Genomic DNA, 17615 nt, shown 5'->3' with positions numbered 1-17615 from the left:
TCCCCAACCCCACTTCCCTCTGAAATTTGTCCATCTTTTACATGTTTCCATGTCTCTGGACCTATTCTATTTATGACTTTATTTTGTTCATTAGATTCCACATACAAGTGAGATCATGAGATATTTGTTTTTTTCTGACTGAGTTATTTCACTTAACATAATAATCTCCAGGTCCCTCCATGCTGTCTCAAAGGGTAATAGATCCTTCTTTTTATAGCTGCATAGTATTCCATTGTGTAAATGTACCACAGCATTTTTATCCACTCATCTACTGCTGGGCACTTGGCTGTTTCCAGATCTTAGCAATTATAAATAGCGCTGCTATGAACATAGGGGTACATATATTCCTTCTGGTTGGTGTTTAGGGACTCTTCGGATATATTCCTAGAAGTGGGATCACTGGGTCATATAGCAGTTTCATTGCTATTTCTCGAAGAGTTTTTCTGCCACAGATGACATGCCTTTGTTCAGGAGCCCACACTGAATTCTCCCCCTGGGCCTTGCCATAATCTCTATACTGCTTCTTTCCCACTACTGATACCCCCAACACCTTAGTCAGCTGCATCAAACGGCCCAAATGGCTAGGCTGAAGCACTGTGGCCTGGGACTTCTGCAGAGCTATGCATGGTTTTTAACCCAGTTCTTCATTCACAAGGAGGAGACACGCTGATCATGGGACGATCTCAGAAGCACACGCTGGTTATTATAGGCTTGCCTGATGCAAGGATTTGGGGTAGGCAGAACATAGAGATTTCTGCTTCATTCATTTTTTAAGAAATCTAGATGGTAGTAGACATCATTATCTGCAGCTTACAGATGCGGAAATTGAAGGTTGACCAAGCTTGAAGAAATGTACACGAGGTCACACAAGTAACGGCAAAGGCAGAATCGAACCCCCACTTTGTTGGGTTTTAGAACCTGAGTTATTGGTTATCAGTTAGTGTGTGTTTCTTTGTCATAGGAAACTAAGTGGCTAAAAACAATAGAAATTTATCATCTCTCAGTTTGGGGGGCAGCAGTTGGAAATCAAGATGTGGGTGGGGCCACGTTCCCTCTGAAACCTGAGGGGAGACTCCTTCTTGGCCTCTTCTGGCTTCTGGTGTTTGCCTGCCGTCGCTGGTGACGCTTGGCATGTAGATGCACAGTTCAGTCTCAGACCTGTCACATGTCCCTCCTCTCCCTGCTTCTACGTCCAAATGGATCTCTTCTTATAAGGACACCAGTCGTATTGAATTAAGGACCCTCTCCCCAACTCCACCATGACCTCATCTTAGCTAATTACACAGCAACCACCCTGTTTCAGTAGGTCCCATTCTCAGGTACTGGGGTTAACACTTCAACATACATTTTTGAGGAAAAAAGTTCAATCTGAAGCAGTTGTTACAGTGTTTAAACAAAAGCCTGTAGGGTTGCCATGGGGAGAAATAAAGTAATACATATAAAGTGTCTGGGCCGTGGTAGAACCAGCGAGATTACTTGAGAAGATAGTGCCTCAATCTAAAATATAGTTACAAGGTAGAAATTAGAGGCAAGGTGGCTGGCCGTTGAGGGGACATTCTTGGACATGGAGCCTTTTGGATCCGTTCATGACACGATTACACCAGGAAGGCAGTGACCCATTTGGTCTTCTCCTTCATTTGATTGATTTAAGGCATTGTAACCATTGAACTGCAAGCCTGTTTCTCCTGTCATCTTCAGCAATTTCCTTGGTAAAACTTCAAAAAGGAAAGCAAAGATTTGAACACTTAAGAACATTCTTTTTATTGCCTTTTTTTTAGAGAGAGAGAAAGGGGAAAGAGAAACATTGATTTGTTGTTCCACTCATTTATGCATTCATTGGTTTCTTGTATATGCCCTAATGGAACCCGCAACCTTGGCATATCGGCACAATGCCCTAACCAACTGAGCTACCCAGCCAGGGACTACAGTTTTCTTTTATCACATAAATACATGAAAATATAGGCATTCCTAAAGGGGGATGCATGTGATCCAGGGTAGGTGTAATGCCATGTCAAGTGCACACGACCCAAGAAACAAAAGGTAATTACAAAATAATTTAAAAGTTATATGTTGTCATAAAGGATGGAAATAGTTCATTGCAGTAGCTCTTAGAATTTTATTTTCCATTTATTGCCCTTATGTCCTAAGCCCCTCTGTCCCTTTGTGTTCCAAACTCCATAGCTTCCTTCTGTCCAGGGGCTGGCCAGTGCCTCCTTTCCCTCCTCCCCGTCTTCCCAGGTTTGTCACTTTCTTTTCGTTCTACAGACTCTGCATCACAAACTCAAAGACCCCGTGACAATGGCAGAGACCTGAGTAGAAGTTCTGGATTGCAAGGAACAAATTGGGCAAAATCCACAAGCCTTTCGAATAAGCAGAGGACAGGACATATTGGGAATAATCATGCTCATTTGGTCTCCTCCCAGGTGCTAGTGAATTACCTCGGGGCGGAGATAACTAAACTTGATCCATGCGTCAGTCCTGCTAATTCCAGGAGGCCGGCAAACAGCGGCACCTACAGAGCATCGATTTGGTGGCGGTTTGAGTATTTCCTCCATGCAGGGCACCGTGCTAATCACAGGGGAAGTCGGGGACTTTCTACGCTGGCTTAGCTGCTGATGAGTCTGAGGCTTGACAGCTCGGTGGGTCTCCAGAGCTGCCCGGTACGCCAGCCCTCAGAGGCGCTCAGAGGAGTCGGAGTGGGAGGCAGATATCGGAGTCAGGTGCACCCTTCTATCCAAGAGTCAATGTTTACTCCAAGGGACATTCTTTAGATCTGTGCCACAGGGTCTCGGGTAAAGTTAGAGGCGTCATGAATCACAAACGTACGGTTGACAGTAAACAGATTAGATACCAGAATCAGGTTCTAAATAGTTCGAACTGGATGGAATGATGAGTCTAACCTCAGAAGATTAAATTTAAGAGGGATGAGTGTAACTTCTTGGGTATAGATCCATAGAAAACTCTAACACCCTGTCCAAGGACAGGGGTGGAAGACCTCATTAGGAAGCCGCCCACTGGACAGTGACATGGGTTTTAATTTGCTGTCGACCCACTAATGTTCATTCATTGGTGTGACAGCCGCACTGACGTAAATACTATCTGAGACATCCAGGTCCTCAGAGCTGATCTGCCGGCTACTTCTGGGATTTTTTGTTCAGTTCTCTTTGTTGTGCTTTAAGAGGAACATTGGAAACGTGGAGCATGTTACTGGAGAGCCCACTGGGTGGCAGAGACAACACTGTGTGTCTGCTGAGAGAGGCTGGTGTGGCCTGGAGAAGGACCGTCTATGGGGCGGCCACGGGTCCAGAACAGGACCAAAGGTACATGCTATCAGGTAGATTTCAGCTTAGAAGGTAGCTTTTATTTTATTTTATTTTTTTTATTAATTAATTAATTTATTTTTGTTACAGATGTTTCTCCTTTTCCCCCCACGGATTCGCCCCTCCCCCTCCCTGCCCTGTACCCAGCTTTGTTGTCCATGTCCATTGTTCATGCATACATGCATATAAGTTCTGTGGTTTATCTCTCCCCCACCACCCCCTCTTCTGAGGATTGTCAGTCTGTACCCCACTTCCACGTCTCTGGGACTCCCCATTCCTCAGACTGTTATGTTCATTATATTCCACAAATACGTGAGATCATATGATACTTGTCTTTTTCTGTTTTTCTTGTTACGCTTAGGATAATACTTTCCAGGTCCCTCCATGTCGTCTCAAAGGATAAGAGCTCTTTCTTTCTTACAGCTGCATAGTACTCCATTGTGTATATGTACCACTGCTTTTTTATCCATTCGTCTACTGATAGACACTTGGGCTGTTTCCAGATCTTAGCTATTGTAAATAGTGCTGCTACAAACATGGGGGTACATATATTCTTTCTGATTGGTGTTTCAGGCTTCTTAGGGTATATTCATTAAAGTGGGATCACTGCGTCAAATGGAGGGATCACATTACCATATTTCAGGTTATACTACAAAGCCACTGTAATCAAAACAGCCTGGTACTGGCACAAGAACAGGCATATAGACCAGTGGAACAGAACAGAGAACCCAGAAATGGACCCAAGGCAGTATGCTCAATTAATATTTGACAAGGGTGGCAAGAGCATACAGTGGAGTAAGGGCAGCCTCTTTAATAAATGGTATTGGGAAAATTGGACAGCTACATGCAGAAAAATAAAACTAGACAATCAACTTACACCCTACACAAGAATAAACTCAAAATGGATAAAAGACTTAAATGTGACTCATGAATCCATAAAAATCCTAGAAGAAACTGTAGGCAACAAAATTTTAGACATCATATGCAGCAGAATTTCCACTGATACATCACCTAAGACAATAGAGACAAAAGAGAAAATGAACACATGGGACTACATCAAACTAAAAAGCTTCTGCACAGCGAAAGATACAATCATCAAAATGGAAAGGCTGCCCACTGTATGGGAGAGCATAATTGCCAATGATATATCAGATAAGGGGTTAATTTCCAATATATATAGAGTGCTCATACAACTCCACAAAAGGAAGACAAAGAACCCAATTAAAAAATCGGCAGAGGAACTAAATAGACACCTCTCCAAACAGGACATACAAATGGCTAAGAGACATATGAAGAAATGCTCAACATCACTAATCATCACAGAGATGCAAATTAGAACAACAATGAGGTATCACCTCACACCTGTCAGAATGGCCGCCATCAACAAATCATCAAACAACAAGTGCTGGTGAGGGTGTGGAGAAAAGGGGACTCTAGTGCACTGCTGGTGGGAATGCAGACTGGTGTAGCCACTATGGAAAACAATATGGTGTTACCTCAAAAAATTAAAAATTAAACTTCCATTTGACCCAGTGATTTTACTTCTAGAAGGTAGATTTTAATTGTGACCCCTATGTCAACAGACATTTTCTACCAGTTCATGTTGTTGGAAACCTGTTCCTCCACCCGTGGCAATGCATGTTCTCCCCAAATTTATATGCTTCCTCTCGTATGGTAAGGACCATATGAGAGGAAGCATATACTTACCAGGTTTTTGTGTTTATGAAAGAATTGATTGAGGGTTTTGAATTGTGAAGAGGTTTCAGTCACAGCATTTAGAAAATATTTAAAGTTCAGTGTTATATAGATTCCTATTTTTAACTATTCCTCGGTCCCTTCACAACTCAAGATCCAGTACCTCACCTGGATGCTCAGCTCTCTTTTCTTCCCTACTCCCCCAGCAACCCCCCTCTACCCCCTCTACACACACACACACACACACACACACACACACACACACACACGGTGCTTGAAAGCAATTTCACCTTCAGCACCACTTTGGGGCCTAACATTGTGCGGGGCCCTGGGAGGTCCGGTGCCACTGCGATCTCCCTGGAGGTCATCAGAGAAATGAAGCTGCCATGGGGAGAGGGACAGTCCCACTCTGGGGAAAGAGGGGGAGGGGAGGCCAGTGCAGGGTTCCCCAAGGAAGTCACAATGCGTGCAGGAGCCGATGTTCAGCTCGGCATAGACTATCTTTCAGCTTTTCTACCTCTGTTTAAAAAAAAATTTTTTTTTCTTTATTGATTTCAGAGAGAGGAAGGGAGAGGGAGCGAAGAGATAGAAACATCAATGAGAGAGAACATGTGCCCTGATGGGGAATCGAACCAGCGACCCCTTGATGCATGGGTCGATGCTCAGCTGCTGAGCCACACCAATTGGACAACTACTTCTCTATTTAGAACTGTGGAAGGTAGTTGAGGGAGGAATGCACAGTGTCCAGCACACACAGTGAGTCAACTATATTGTGACACTTCCTACCATTCCCATCATCATTACATAGCAGGACTCACTCTGTCCACAGGTTTTCCAGACAGAACATGCAGCTGGGAGGAGACAAGCAAATGGATAGAAGTCTGAGGACTGAACTTGGCAGTCAACAAACACGAGCATCACAATACCTTTGCATGTGTATGCTGCTGCTGTAGTTGGCCAAGTGGGCAGGACTAGGGAATGGCTGGATAGCTTCTGTTTTGATTTTGAAGGGCTGTGAGAAAGACTAGTAATGTGATTAATTAAAAAGGTGGACTGGAGAAAACAAATCATTAAAATAAATGTAATCTTTTCGATCATAGGTGATGTGTTCCAAGACGGACAAAAGGTATAGGCATCTCGTTTGATGGGGAGAGACATACACTGTCTTTGTTGCATCTTTGATTCATTCTGCCTCCATCGGGGATGGCAGCACATCTCTGCAATTTGGAATTACGCTTCCTTTTCATTTGGGTGCAAGGAAGTTGCAGTGGGATAAAGCAGGGAGGGGCAGAATGAGTTCCATGCTCGGTTCTGTTCCAAGACAGTTTGGCACAGAAATCGCAGCCTGAATTGGAATGTCTCACTGTGACTGCTCACATGCCGGCAATGGAGGCTGAATAGATAATTTGCCCTAAAATACGACTCAGAATGAGAGTAAATGTTGGGACCATTGTTGCTACCCAGAGAGCAAACAGGCTTCTGCAATAGCCTAAAGATCTACGAAAAATGGATCCGAGTGGTCCTTGCCAGCCCCGACTGGTTCCCGTGGTGAGCTTTAGTTAAGCGCTCTCAGGATGATGCCCATTTGTAGGCTTCCAAAGACAGCTCTGTGCAAGAGAGTCTGCCCAGACCCTCTGCTGTGTGGGATTCTCAATGAGGAGATTTCCCCCAGAATCAGCACAGGTCTATCTTTACCCTCTTCTTGAACATTTCTGGTTTTCCAGAGTGTGGTGTTATTTGGAGAGCTTCTATTGGTGGTAGTGATTTCGTGTTCTAAATAGTTGCCACTATTTAGAAAGAAGTTGCTAGAAGTAGGGAGAGTTTATATAACATCTTCTGGAACACTATTTTGAGAGATACTGTTTTCTCTGCCAAGATGCATTCCCAATAGTCGACTCCTATATACTCCATGTTGAAGAGCCTCACAGAGGAAGCTAGGTGGCATGTTTGTGGCCAACAAATGAAGAACTCTTGGAGAAGGGGTTCACTTCCTGAATATCAAGATAAAACCTCAGAAAGAGGTCTATGTTTTTTTTTTTTATTTGTGCTGCTTACAGCATGGGTGTGATGTCTGGAGGCACAGCAGCCATTTTGTGAATGTGAGGATGTAGGTCACACATCAAGGTGGAGTATGAGCAGGAGAAGAAAACAAACCCAGTTCTTGACACCATCCTTGACTAGCTGGAACAGGCCTCACCTGATTGCCTACAGACCTTCTTTGCCTTTGTTGAGAAAAATAAATCCCTATATGTTGAGTTCTCTGTTGCTTTCAGCCAAATGCAACCCTATTTGATATAGTTTGCTAAATACTGAAAACATTTCCCCAGATTTTTTCTTTCTCATGTGGATACTTTCTCAATAACACCACCCCTCGCCCAATTTCCCACATATCCTGCCTACACACTGACATGCACATGGACCACTAACAAACCAATCGCCAACCACACCAACATTTAAAAACGTTTAAAACATTTTTGTGTGTCAGGCATATAATTTAATTTATGTAATCCCTTGAAATACTGGGGGAAAGTATGACGCATTTAATTAAGGAGTTTTGTGTAATCCAAAATATGACTGAAAATGGGAAGTTAGATATTTTTTAATTTTAGTATGAAATTTTGAAGCATATACAAATGAAAACATTAAGCAGGAAATGCCCATGCACTACTACCTAAACACAACATTTTATATTTTGCTGTATTTGCTTTATCACATAACTCTATTACCATTTGGAAGCTGAGCTCATCCCCTACATGGCCCTTGGAATAGTTGGGGAGAATCCTGTGTCAGTAAGTGCGAAGACATTTTTGAGAAATATTTATGTGCAGCTCTGCCAATTTCTCTCCAGAGATCCAGACATGCACTGGTCTAGATGTGAGACTGCTGAGCCAGGTGGAAGAACATAGCTTTTCTGTGTTCCTTCCTGCTTTGGTCCAGGGCCTCCATTGTTCTCAAGGTGTGGTCCTGCACAGGGTCAGCAGTGGGAACTGGCTGGGGAAGCAGTGCTTCTGAATCAGAGATGCTGCCAATGGACCTACCCGCCTACCTTCGAGCAAGTCTTCCACGGGGGTTCGGATGCTCGCTCAAGTTTGAGAACCAGTCTTCCCAAGGGATCAACTGCACAGTGTTGGATGATGGCGGTTAAGAGCTTATATTACACATTCCATTTTATAATTCATCTTCTTTGAAATGGAAAACATGCGATTTTTCTTTCTCTGAAAACTCCATCCTGAGGGAAGGTTTGTGACCATGATATAAAAGAAGTGCAATCCTGTTGGGGCCCATGGATCTGTTGTAGACCAAGTTCACCTAGGACTGTCAGGTCTTCTTGGATGTTAATTACCTTCATTAGTGTAATTGATTTGGCTGTCTTCAGAAAATGCAAAGCAACAGACTTGGTAAATTAATATTTAAATTGTTCCCTCTACAATGCTGATGAGCTGGGGACAGGTGTGGCCTTCCTCTACTGATGGCAGTTTAGGGGGCTTCCTGCTTACATGTTATTTATCTTTCTCACTTTTGAGTCTCTGCAAAAAATGAGGAAATGAGTTGTATGTAATTCTAAAATTCAATAATATTTATATTCCAATCATTCAAATATTGAAAAAGTTAGTTTTGAAGCTTTTGTTGAAAACAACTGTATGTATCCCAGTGAGCCATACAAGTCACTGTTACTGTGGAATGCAAGCCTTTGGATGGAGAAAATACATATGAAAGTGTGACTGTAAAAAGCATTAAGGAATTTCTGAAAAAGGTTTATTCACAGTTCTGCTAAGTTTTCTACTGGGAGATAGAAATGGACGTGTCCAGGTAGAAAAACCCCTGAACTTAATTTTGATCTGTATTCTAGAGTACTTCTATTCAAGACAGGAGGAGCAAGAGGCCAATCATGTCACAATGAAATGACTGAGGGGGTCAGGGTCGGTGGGGCCAAGCATCTCAAATTGCCTGGGATTGGGGGATTTACCAGGAGGCTGGACTGTCTGTGCTAAAGCCAGGGAAGTCACCCTTGTTGCTGTCAATTGAGAAGTTTGATTTGCATAAAAATGGCTGGTTCCTAATTTTTTTATTTCTCCCTAATGGGTTTTTACAATAGCTATGAGGTCCCCCCAGCAACCACGATGTCTGATCTTAACTTTTTAGGTTATCAGAGAGAAGCACAGGATTTGCGTTTCTCAGTGGGACTAGCAGAACACCAGGCTAATGAAACCAAGGTCCGAGGCTTGTAAAGGGGAATAACTCTCTCTCTTCTGTAGAGAAAACCTATAGCTTTTACTATTCATGGATTCTTGATCATGAGAGTAGAAATAACACTAGAGGCAAAAGGGATCCATGTGGTCTGCATAGTGTTGAGCTGATTGCTCTGTTTCTCTTTCCTAAGTACCTGCAGACTCGTTCTAGCCCCTCCTATAGAGCTTCTGAGATGCCTTCAGGAGAATACTTTATTTTGACTTGTCAGGTCTAAATTCAAGCTTTGAATGGTCTGTCACTTGCTAGCAGTAAAACTAGCTCAGTTGACTTAATTAACTCCATTCTTCTATAGTTTCATCTTCTGTCAAATGGAAACAGAACCACCCATCTAACAGAATTGCACACCTAATTAAAAGAGACAGCAGATATGATGGAGCTTTGCTACCTCTGAAGTCACTCTGAAGACGGTGGCTGAGCAAATAATCCAAGAAGCATGATGTGATATCATGTCATTTCATGGTGGAGAGTGGGAAGACTGGAATCTTAGTTGAGACTGTTGTGTACATATTTCGTGTGTAGCCACAATGACACTTAAGTAGTTGTCATCCTTGATACATGAAATATTATTGCTTTATTCCTACCCTTCTTTAATTTTTAATAAGCTAATATAGTAATGAACACTTGCTAACCTACACTCAACCAAAGAACTCATTACCAGTAATTCACATCTACCTCTGTCCTTCTTCTTTACCATTTTTCTCTTTGTCCCTAGAGAAACCCATGATCCTAAATTATATGGTGTTCCAGGACTTGCTTTTTCCACCTACTGTTTATTTAAGCAATTTCATTCATCTCACTGCTGCATAATATTGCACTGTAGGACTGCACTGTGGTTTATGTGTCTGTTTTTCCGTCAGTAGTTATTGGGCTATTTCCAGGTTTTCATAATGGTGAACAGAGCTATTTATCATAAATGTCTTACCTGTCTCCCGGAACACCTGTCAAACAGTGCTTCTGGGTCCATGCAAGCGGGAGAACTGCTGGGTCATAATGAACACAAATGGTAAGCTGTATAAAATGGAAAGTGTGTGCCCAAGTGGCAGTACCAGTTAATACTTAAATCAGCAACCTCTGAGATGCTTTTTTTTTTGACATTGCCAGTTGAAGGGGGTGGGGTGTAAAATGTTCCCTCATTGTGGCCTCAATTTTCTTTTCCCTGGTTACTATTGAAATTGAGCATCTCTGTATATGTTTATTAGTCTCATAATTTTCTGTGAAATGCCTATTCTTTTCAGCATTGAGTTGTTTGCCTTTATCTTACTGATTTATATATGTGTGTATATAAAACCTATTTATAGGATATATATTTAACAATTTATTTTCCATATATATTATTTTTAAAGAATGCTTTGTTTCTTTCTTTTTAAATATTATTATTGCTTTTCAGAGAGAGAGAAAGGGAGAGGGAGAAGGAAAGGGAAACATTGATTTGAGAGCGGAACATCGATCGGCTGCCTCCTGCACTCCCACAACCAGGGACTGAGCTGCAGCCCAAATGTACCCTGACCAGGAACAGAACCAGCCACCTTTTGGTACCAGGACAGTGCCCAACCAATTGAGTCACACCAGCCAGGGTCGTATATATATTCTTCTTTCTCTCTCTCTCTCTCTCTCTTTTTAAAATCTTTATTGTTGAATGTAAAATGTATTACAGATGTTCCAGATTTTCCCCCCATTGACCCCCTCCACCCCACTCCCGCCCCCTCCTGCCTTTTCCCACACTATTGTCTGTGTCCATTGGTTATGCAAATAAGTTCTTTGGTTTATCTCTCCCTACCCCCCCCCAACCCCTTTCCCTTTGAGGTTTGTCAGTCTAGCAATGAATTTGTACTTCTTAGTCCCTTCACCTTTTTCATTCATTCCCCCAACCCCCTCCCATCAGGCAACCAACAAAATGTTCTCTGTATCTATGAGAATGTTTCTGTTCTACCTGTTCATTTTGTTTGTAGATTCCATTGTTGATAGATATGTATTCATTGCCATTTTGTTCGTTCATATATTTTATCTTTTTGTTCAAAAAGACCATTCATCATTTCATATAATAATGGTTTGGTGGTGATGAACTCCTTTAACTTTTTCTTGTCTGGGAAAGTCTTTATATGTCCATCGATTGTAAATGACAGCTTTGCAGGATAGAGTAATCTTGGTTGTAGGTTCTTGCTTTTCATCACTCTGAATATTTCTTGCCACTCCCTTCTGGCCTGCAAAATTCCTTTTGAGAAATCAGCTGACAGCCTTATGGGAACTCCCTTGTAGGTAACTAGTTGCCTTTCTCTTGTTGCTTTTAATATTCTCTCTTTGTCTTGAACCTTTTGCATTTTGATGATGATGTGTCTTGGTGTGGGCCTCTAAATGAAAAAGAACAGAACAAAACCCCAAGAAAAGAACTAAGCGAAATGGGGAGATAAGCAACCTAACAGAAGCTGAGTTCAAAATACTGCTTATAAGGATGCTCAATGAACTTAGTGAGAACCTCAGTGAATTTAGTGAGGGCCTCAAGAGCATAAAAAAGGGCCAGTCAGAAATCATGGATGCACAGTTAGAATTGAAGGAGGCATTAACTGAAATAAAGCATAACTTATACAGCTTCAATAATAGAGTACGTAAATCCAAGGAGCAAACCATCGATTTGAAATATAAGGAAGCAAAAAATGCCCAATCAGAACAGAAAAAAGAATCCAAAAAAATGAGGATAGTGTAAGGAGCCTCTGGGACAACTTCAAGCATGCCAACATTCGCATCTTGGGGGTGCCCGAAGGAGAAGAGCGAGAACAAGAAATCAAAAACCTGTTTGAAACAATAATGGCAGAAAACTTTCCTAACTTGGTGAAGGAAATAGACATACAAGTCTGGGAAGCACAGAGAGTTCCAAACAAGATGAACCCGTATATATATTCTTAATAAGTATATTCCATGTGCATATGTATAGTTATTCCTAATATATATTTTAATATTAATTCTGTGTTAATGAACACATTGCAAATGTTGTCTTCAGATTGTGGTTTTACTTCAACTTTCTTTAAAGTAGCTTTACTTATGAATAGTATTCTTAATTCTAATGTAATCAGAATTATTCATGGTTTTATTTATGGTTAGTCCTTTCTCTGTCATCTTTAAGAAACCATCTCTGTCCTGGCCGGAGTGGCTCAGGTGGTTGAGCATCATCCCATTCCCTGAAAGGCTGTGAGCTCGATTTCCAGTCGGGGTGCATATGAGAAGGCAACTGAGATGTTCTCTCTCTCCCTCCTCCCTTCCTCCCCTCTCTCTAAAATCACTTTGCATGTCCTCAGGTGAGGGTTAAAAAAATAATAATAACTAAAAAAGAAGAAACCATTTCTTACACAAAAGGTTAGAAGGACATCCTTTATAACCTTCTTGCCTTTTTTGACATTTATAGCCTCAGTTCCTTGGAATCGATTATTTTGAGTACACGTGATACGAACAAGCGGCCCAAGTGCTTTGCACATGCAGAATGCTTTCCTCATTTCTGTCCACGACGAAGAGCCAAGCTCACTCCATTTCTCGCCGTCACTCTGCCCCGCCGCGGGCTTCGGCTTCTCTGTCCAGTGGCGTGGGGGTCAGGTGTGTGGTGAGTGCTATGGTGTGCGGTGCGGTGCGGTGCGGTGCGGGTCACTGTTCCTGATTCCTAGTTTTCATGCAAGTCCCAACCCCCAGTGTCTGTTTCTCTCAAACCCTCACTGTGGGGAGATTTATCAGTGTCAGTGTCTACCTCCAAACTTTCTGTCCTAATTAGACTGAGAGGGGCCTGAGCATCTGTGTTGTGATTTTTCCAATGTTCCCCGGAGACTCTAATGTACACGCAGGTCCAGAAGAACCGTTGCAGAATGTGTGCCCAGAGGTGATTTCTAGCAGGGAACCAGCATCTTCTGTGCTGGTTCGAGGTCCTAGCAGAAACCCACAGGATGATTTAAAAGCTACCCCCCCCCCCCGTTTATAAATATAGTGCACAGTCATTGCAAAGGGGACAAAAATTACGGAAAAGATTAAGACTAAGAAAATAATTCACACTTGCATAACTCATTTTGTATCTATTTCAAGCTTTATCCTGACATGTATATTTATGTAGGTGGGCACACCTTGAAAATAACTGTGTGAATATTTTTCTATAATACTTGTTCTTCTGGGTCACTTTTAATGCTGTTTAGTAGTCTATTTTATTATAACAGTGATTATGTGTTCATACATAATTTTGTTTCATGCTGGTTAGGAGTTTAGTATTTTTATTGTGATTGTAATTGCTGTTTTTGGGTAAACAAAAGAATTGTATTGTGGGCATTATAATTCAGAATTTAATAGTATAATTCAGTATCAGTAAGATCTGTGTTCAAATCCCAGCTTTGAAACTTACCAATTGCATGTCATTAAGGAAATTATTCTACTAGTCTGTGTTTCCTTTGGTTCCTCTTTAAAATGATAATATTAATCCTCCCACGTAGAGCTGTTTTCAAAATTAAATGAGATAAATGTGAACCGCTTCACACAGTGTTGAGCACATAGTGAGTGCTGACGCATGTCCCTGCGCCAGCCCTGTGCACACAGTGTCTGCAGAGCAGCAGGTCAGCCCTGCCCCAGTTTCCCTGGTGGTAAATACTCCTGGGGAGAATGTCAGTCACCAAGATGGACTCTGTCATTGTCCAGCTCAGTAGTCAGATGCAGAACTTTCCAGAGAGCTCTGTTTATTTAAAGGAGAAGGTACAAAACATTGCCAATTTCTCTCACAAGGGCTGCTGCTGGCTGGTTAGCAGACTCAAAGTTAGAACAATTGCTCCCTAGTAGTCCCCTTTCTTGTAGTGAATAGGCCCCCACAGTTGCGAGGCAAATGCAATCTCTCCACTATGAAACCAGGTGTGTACTCAGCTGGGAATCCACCTGTTTGGATCTCCATGTCCTCTTGGATCCCACAGGGCAGTAAATCATAAAGTAACAGCAAGCAAAATAGAGTCAGCATGTCCACATTTCCTCAGTAGAAGTGGGGGGCAGAGGAGGGGGAGCAGTGATGTGAGGACAGTGCAGCCGTGGGTTGGCGTGTCCGTGCCGACGCTGGTGTTGAACCTGGAGATGCCACCTGGGGCTGAGACACTCTACACCTGCTCTAGAAGGCAAGCGTCTCCAGGTCTGGGGCTCAGGCTTCTTCCCTAACTGCTGTGTCCTCAAGAATTTAGACAAATGTCTAGTGTTCAGATAGTAGATGCTCTAATCATTTGTTGATTGAATGTTCTTTTACTGCATTATAACACCCACAGGGCAGGGAAGGGAAAGGAACCTAATTCAGATCAGTTAGGAGGGCCTGGTGGAGAAGCTTAGGGGAAGCCCCAATGTCATCTGAGTGCCTGAGCTGGGGCGGGGTGCAGGGGGACAGGCTGCCCATAGCCAGGTGGACAGATGAGGCTTTGGAAAGAGATATGGGAATTTTCTGCTCAATTTTTCTGTGAGCCTAAAACTACCCTAAACAATAATTTTAGAATAAAAATTTAAAAAGTCCAAATATGGTAATGCACCCCACACCAGAAATAGGAAGATAGCAGACCCAAGAGCATGGGCAGGTACTGGGAAGTAGAATTCTAACTCTCTGGCCATGATCCCAGGAAAGAGAAATGAAATGATTTAGAGAGACAGCTGTAGGTACATAGCACACTTCCGAGTGAGTTAGGTTTGAACGAATTCATGCAGAAGCTGGAAAGGAGGCGAATGCAGACCCCTGCAAAGCGGTGACCGAGATTAGAGTAGTGTTTAAAGTTTAAAGTCCAAAATGAGTGGAGGTTTGCAAAATGTGTTTGAGCCAATAAGAGTCTTTTGCTTGTTTGTTTTAACCTTTGTCATGTGCAAAGGCAGAATGTGGAAAGAGCAGTTTGGTTGCTTGGATGTGACCACTGGTTCAAAAAGGATGGTCTCTGGTCCAGCGTCAGCATCACCTGGGAAGTTTAGAAATGCAAATTATGAGCCCCCACCCTAGACCTACTGAATTAGACTCTGGGCTGGGGCTCAGCCTTGTGTGCTTTGATAGGCCCTCCAGGAAACCCGATGCTCACTAGAGCTTGGGAACACCCGATTAGAACGTTGATCGTCCACTCTATTCATGACAGTCACCTGGGAAACATGTGGAGGCAAAACCAAAAATGCTGACTCTTTACCCCGGACCAGTTACAATGGACCCTCGAGTCTGGCCAAGGCCATATGTTAAAGCTCCTTGTGAATCTAATGTACAGGCAGACTCTAGAACCAAATTCCAGTTCAAGTACCCACTGCGTCCTCATCTCCAGGGAGTTTATTAGACATGCAGAGTCCGGCTCTACCTGCTGAGTCAGAATCTGTGTCTTTAACAAGCTGCTCCAGTGATTCAGAGGCACACAAAGGTCTGAGAAGCATTGGTAAAGATGAGTTACAGGAAAGAAATCAGAATCTGTACCTTGTCTCCATTTTCTCTTTATCCATTGATGTACTAACTTTTCAAAAGTTAGTAAAAGTATGGGACAGAACAAACCAGGATAAACATATTGGTTTATGAGACATGAAGTTTGATGGTTCAGGGTCAAAGAAAAGCAGATGACAGGCAGGTCACATGAATGAGAGAAATGGGTATTATCTATGACTTATATGCTTGAATTGTCCTTATCTCCTTGGGCAGTACTCACATTACCCGTTGGCCAAACAAAATATAGACTACTAGGTCAAAATAAAATAGACTAACTCAAAGTCAGCAACCCATGTGTGATCCTTGGCCTTGGTGATGAGTTTGGAAGAGTGAAGACACTTTCCTCCAGGGTTCGATTCATACCCTGCCCTCCCCACTCTCCTGGTGAGGAGTTCCAGGGAACGGGAGTGTGCTCAGTGTCTGGAGGTGCTGCAACATGACCAGACCATCAATGGGGAAAGACTTTGGGGATAACTTATGGAGCTGATTTGATTCCCTGGCAGAATTCCAGGCCAATGTCTAATGATTACTTGGAGAGCAAAGCCAGTCCCAGAAGCCACTCAGGGCTCATGAGTGATAGGATTGTTGCTCAGAGACAACACAGATATAGGAAGTGTGTTGATTTCACAAGGCATGGCAGATGTCCTTTGCTTTGGTTTATTTCTTCTTCTTTTATAAGCAGCCATGTCCAAGGCCCACTCCAGATTTTGTCATCTCCTGAAGGTTATCACTGCCTTGGCTGAGGACTAGTAAGGCAGACTTCTCACCACCCTGGTGATTGGAAGGGTAGAGACTAGATATAATTATCAGGATCTAACCATTCAAAAGAGGGTATGATAAAGCAAATTTTATAACAGGATAATTTAATAGAGGGAAAATATCCAATAAGAAGTAACACAGCAGCAATTGGTGCAGGGACTGTGGGACTTTCAGTCCACTGGAGCCTAATTTCATTTATTTGTGTAAAACGGTGGCCAAAAGCCCTTCTGGATACCTTTGGCAGAGCTCATCACATTAACAAAGAAGAGATTATTCTTCCCCACTTGTACCCCAGCAATCACCTCTAACACTTTTAGATTTTCGTGTTCAGACTTGAACACATTTTGATTGTGAAGTTCACATTCTCTGCAGAACAAGTCCAAAAAAGTGGCCTGATGAATGGGAATACTTGAATCCATATTCTAGTCCCATTGTGAAGAGGGAGACATGAGGATCCCACGGGTGCATGGACGAGCTGAGATTGCACAGCTCCTGGGTGGTGGAGCTCAGCTCTCTAGCCTAAGTGTCTGGTTTTGAATGGTGCTTTCCTGCTGTGCCCCCCTCCTTGTCTCCCCTCCTCCTTCAGCTGAAAAGGTTTCTGAATGAGAATAGCTAGCTATCTCTATCAAGTTCCCACTTCACTTTCTAAGAAGGTGATTCATCTGTTGATGAAAAGAAACCCCACCTAATAGTAGTAGCTCTTTCCTTTACTACCCAGGCTGAGTGGGAAGAGTTCAGTCTCTTCTCCTTCTCCTGATTACCTGAGTCTTGTCTATCCTTAAAGACCCAGCTAGAATCCCTCCCAACACCCACCAGCCCTTCCAGCCCTCCTTGCATAGTCTGCAGGTCTTTAACTTCACCCTTCTACTCTTTCTTTCTCTGACTCCTTCACAGGTATTTACAGAATGATTACTGGTCAGGCACTGTTCTAACTTCTGGGAGACTGCAGTGAGCACAATAGAGAATGTCTTCTCTCCTGGGTGTTACTGCAGAATGGACTGACAGAATCAAGAAATCAAATCTACAAAGTCAAATAATGATAAGTGTTATAAAGAAACATAAAACAGGTAATGAATTCACTCTGATGTAGCATGTTCAATAGGGTCCGGATGATGGTTAAGAAGAAACTAGAAATAAATGAAGAAGGGCAATCATGC

Source organism: Molossus molossus, unplaced genomic scaffold, assembly GCF_014108415.1.
Source record: "Molossus molossus isolate mMolMol1 unplaced genomic scaffold, mMolMol1.p scaffold_m16_p_18, whole genome shotgun sequence".
Taxonomy (NCBI): Eukaryota; Metazoa; Chordata; class Mammalia; order Chiroptera; family Molossidae; genus Molossus; species Molossus molossus.
The sequence above is the reverse complement of the archived record's forward strand: the minus strand, read 5'-3'. Positions refer to the sequence as shown.